At 32.1% G+C, this 5,025-nt stretch overlaps 1 long non-coding RNA gene and 1 pseudogene across 2 annotated transcripts; one reads left to right on the forward strand and one right to left on the reverse strand.

Annotated features, from left to right (window-relative positions):
- Positions 1–3,481, reverse strand: part of LOC107611567 — a 5,132-nt pseudogene extending 1,651 nt beyond the window's left edge.
- On the forward strand, positions 1,603–2,259 carry LOC110266061. 2 transcript variants are annotated; one of them, XR_002352953.1, is made up of 3 exons: positions 1,603–1,785; positions 1,923–2,046; positions 2,188–2,259. It is a non-coding gene; the product is annotated as an uncharacterized LOC110266061 (long non-coding RNA). The 2 variants fall into 2 exon arrangements; XR_002352952.1 differs by lacking the exon at positions 1,603–1,785 and having other exon boundaries at positions 1,858–2,046.

Below are 5,025 nucleotides of genomic sequence, written 5' to 3' on the forward strand. Positions count from 1 at the left end.
GAGAAGTCATTTAATTATACTTAATTGATATCTTTCTCAGGAAAAAATTAAAAAAAAGAGAGAATTTTTTTTAATTGTGAAAAGGATTCCGCTTACCCTGTTTTGAGTAAGAACATAATTGATGTCGTGGTAACCCCGCAACCTGCTACGCTTGCTAGGGTCATTTGGCGATTCTTGGGTTACGATATACTTGCCCATTTGTTCAATCAAGTCATGCATTTCCAAATCCCCACATTTTGTCACTGTTAATAAAGATCTATCCAGCAAGGTAGATATGCCAATATCAATATAATATCCACAATTATCTAAAATTCTTGTTACAACTTCTTTAGAACGTCCTTTGAAGAAATAAGCAATGTCTAGAGATATATCTTGATCCATTGAGTCTAGGCCGTCAAAACTAATTTTTAATTTATCAAATATTGGAACATGTGGAGAGCTCTTGAGTTTTCCCAAAGCACTTAGCCAGTCTTTAACTGGTCTACCATAAAAGTGCGAACCCAAAACCTCAAGTGCCAATGGAAGACCGGCACAATATTTGACCACCTGTTTGGTCAAATCCAAATACTCTTCTGTAGGCTTTGGTTGTTTAAAAGCCTTCAAACAAAAGAGATCAAAGGCTTCACTTTCTCCTAGCTCTTCAACATTATAAATCTCATGTGGATCACTTATCTTTAGCACATGCATGTCTCTACTTGTGATGAGTATTCTGCTTCCACAACCAAACCAATTTTGCTCCCCTGCCAAATTCTCCAACTGTTCTTCTTTATCTATATCATCAAGAACAAGAAGAACCTTTTTGTGACACAAAGAAGCCCGAATTATTCTCTTCCCATCATGCTCATTATCAAAATGACCGGAGCTTCCATTGATATGGCTAACAAGTTTTTGTTGTGCTTGAAGAATACCATTTTTCTGACATGTTTCTCTTACATTTGCGAGAAAACAAGCAACTTGAAATTGACTTTGGATGGCTTCATATACTATTCTAGCAGTAGTTGTCTTGCCTATGCCGCCCATCCCACATATGCCGATTAAACGAACATTATCATCCAACCCAATACCAATGTAGCTAATCACTTGTTTCACCCTTGAATCAATGCCTACAAGCTTGTTCATGGTAGATGGCAAGTTTGGTATCAATCTTTTATGTATGCTCTGAGAAATGTCTTCCACCAATGTTGCCTCATTCCTGTTAAGAGAAGGCATAAAAGAAAATTAAAGCAACAAATTTTGTGCAAAAGAGGAGAAAGTTTATTTTCTTTCCAATTTCTTTTTATGTTTTCCAATATTCTACTATACTTTCCTTGGATCCTTTAGTTTCTCTCTTGATTCAATTTAGTTTCTTTAGTTAAAAATTATGGGAAATAGTTTTGATTTTCAAACAATGTAAAATATCTCCTGTTAGCTAGGGCTAAGTTGCTTCCTATTTGAAGTGAAATCATAAGTACCAGATAGGGACCTTACTACTATATTTGAAACTTTTGGGTACTATTTTACATCGTCTAAAATCTGTAGGGACGTCTTCAAAATTGAAATAGTGTGAACAATTAACAATGCGAAATAAATGAAAATGAGTAATTTTTAACATAAATAATTATAATGCTATTTTTGGAAATGTCCATTATGGTTTTGCTATCTATATGTATATTCATTATAACAGTTATGTCAGAATGAAGTTGGTTAAACCTGTTATTTTTTCTGCAGCTACTCTCTAGTTTAAGGGAGCACATAAAGAAACGTCCTCCACTTGCAACGACTGAAAAGGTTCAACAATATGTAAAGGTAGCACCCCGAGTCCGAGTAGCTTATCTTGTTAGCAGCTGTTCATCTACTTTAGTTTATCTTCTCATATATATATATATATATCAAGAGAAGTCACCTCATGTAATCTTAGTTTATGGGGGATGCTCTTATTATAGGGAGAGGAAGGAGCTCTTTCAATGACTACAAGATTGAGATCAGTTAATGCAAGCAAGGGACTTCCTGTGAACTACTGTTCAGGGTTCTGTTCACTTAACATTCCATCCACTTCTGAACCTGGTGGTATGTATTTGGTCTCTTTGTTTTCTTATAATATTACCTGCTTAAAAAATTATCCGATTGGACTGCTAAAACTTGCTAATACTTAGTTGACTGCATTGTCCAATGCCATATTCTGCTTAAACAATTCATTTCATTTTGCAGGAGTGACACGTCAAGGTTTTCATCTTGAGATTAATGCTAAGGACTATGGTTTCCAACCTACAGACACACCAAGAACTGAGAGATCAGTAAGATTTTTGTGGTGTTCTCCTTTTTTGTTCCATTCTATCCTGCATCATCTACATGGAAGAAATATGCTCGCTATTTGCTTTCTTTAATAGCATGATCTAAATTTTTCTGTTGCTTGTAGTGATGTTTATTCTTTATATCAAGCATTACAACGCTTTTTAAGTTCAACACATATGGGGCAGACTTTTCTGCATCTTTGCTTGGATCCTCTTTCCTTTAATGTTTTTATATAACTTCCTTTTGTTTTTGCCTAATTATTTCCCCTCTCCCTATATTCAGACATGCAACAATTTTCTTACTTTGTTACGTTGTTAACATAATTTACAGCAACAACAAATGAAGTGAATGATTATTAGTGAGCTTACTGAATATTGGAGGTCCAACCAGAGTAACCGGCAACTTCTGTTAACACATGTCTCCATGTTCTAACCTTGTCACTTTCACGTCCGAATCTTTTTTCATGTTTCATGAAAGCTTCTCCGAAGGTTCCTTTCTGGTGTCTGACATCAGAAGGCTCCACATCGTAGAACACCGCTTCGACGTGTTGTCCCAACTTATGCTTGCATTCAAGGATCTTCTGGAGCTCGTCCAAGCACCAAGTGGAGGAAGCGTAGTTTGGTGAGAGAACAATTATCGCAAACATGGAGTCTTCAATTGCTGTTAGGAGTTCATCTGAAATAGCGTCACCTTTGCAAAGATTGGTCTCATCAATGAAGGTAGTGATTCCCTTCCTTGTGAGTGCGGCATAGAGATGGCTAGTGAATTTTTGGCGAGTGTCTTCACCCCTGAAGCTGAGGAATACATGATACTTGCATGATCTTAAAGAAGTAGAAGAGGTGGAATCCATGAAGAGGATTTAAAGTAAAGAAGAAAGATGACTTATAGTGGAGACTTGTTTGGTTCGGCTAAGATTGACTTATAGCACTGTGATTCACTCTGAAAACTGTTTGGTTCTCACTCTCACTCTGAAAAAATGTTGGAAGCAGTGACTTATAGTGTGATGCTAAGAAATGGTTGGCTATAAGAACCTTTAACTGTATACGTAAAGGAAGGGGTGATGGAGATAAGGAAATCCAAACTGAAAAGTGTAAAGGAAGGGGTGATGGAGATTGTAGTGTGATTCACACTGGAAAAATATGGGTTGTATAATAAGGAAATCCAAACTGAAAAGTGTAAATGAAATTTAATGTAAGTACGGGTTGATATTGACTATGGTATCACTCGGTTTCTTTCTCACTCTGCTTTTCTAAAAATGGTCAATACAGAGCCATAGGGTACATTCCCTTTAGTTTACAAACAAACATTCATAATTAAATAATTAATTATTCCATGTTTCCACTAAGAAAACTTCCTGTCGTGTAATACTATAACATTCACCTTATATACCGAGCATCAGCAAAAGAATTTAAGCATGGTCAAATTCAAAGAACCATCATAATTTCTTATATATATTTTATTTGAATTAAATTATAGATAGTTAATTTTTTACATTATTTTTATGATCTACTAATTCCTGAAATTTGTAGTAAAATTATTATGATCTTTAAAATTATTTTATTTAATTTAATATCTATAATTTTATGTATATAATATTTATAGTTTTATACATTAGATTCAGAATTCATGTTCGAAAAAAAAGGACAAAATAATGCTAAAGAAACCTTAGGCATAAGATTATTTTGTAAAGGTCTTTGATCAATACCAAACACAATCAGGCCAAGTAGCTAGTAAAGGTGAGTTTCAATTAAAATTCGGAAATCTACAAAAGCGTATAATAAAATTAATTTAAATTTTAAACCAATCTACAATAAATTAGTTAAGATTTTTAAAATAAAATCTCTGGGTTAAGAAGATGAAAACTCTAGATCATCAATACTCAATAGTGACAAATTCAATCTTTCTAGCATTTGAAATAATTTTAAATTTGTAACCAATATTTTTAGAAAAATAGTTAATAAAACTCAATTAATTTTAATCCGTAGGAGTGCTAGGGTAATTTTATACGATCATTAAGATAATAAAAGAAATTAATTTTTAGAAGTAATTAACTTTTATAATAAGATAATTCTAAGATATTGTTATGCTATATAATGATGAAATAAAATTATATTTTGCATTAAATAGTTCCAATGTACTATACTATTGCTATTAAACATAACATTTTGCCTTATTGGAGAAAAATGAACACATTATGAATAATTTGAAGGTGTCATGTGTTTTTATTTAAAGTTATCTTTCTAACAAATTTAAATATAAGATTAATGCAATAATGTTGTTTCAATTCAAGCAATGTTACTAAAGTGTTTGTGTATGAAAATAGGAAAGTGAGTGGAGATTGTTTGTGTAACTTCTATCAAGTATAAGGTTTTGTTTTGTTGACTTGTGTGGAAAAGATAAAAAGATAAAGTAATTTATTATTGGAAAGTGTTAAGTAAATGGGCTCCACACATTTTAATCTGTCTTTATGTAATTTACTCTTATTAAACATTATATTATCTATCTATCTATCTATCTATATACTTAATATACTAAAATTGGATTTTTCCCCAATTAATAGAAGTGAGGTGTCGATTCCTCATGAATTCATTTTTCCGCCAAAATAAATGCACTATTTTCTCTTCTAAATTTATTTTATAAAAATATCTTTATTATAATTATACTATAATTAGCATTTAAATAATAATGCATAATTATTTAGGAAAATATATTTATTATATTCATATATAAAATTAATATTTAATGTGTATTATT

The sequence above is a fragment of the Arachis ipaensis genome, chromosome B08, assembly GCF_000816755.2.
Source record: "Arachis ipaensis cultivar K30076 chromosome B08, Araip1.1, whole genome shotgun sequence".
NCBI lineage: Eukaryota > Viridiplantae > Streptophyta > Magnoliopsida > Fabales > Fabaceae > Arachis > Arachis ipaensis.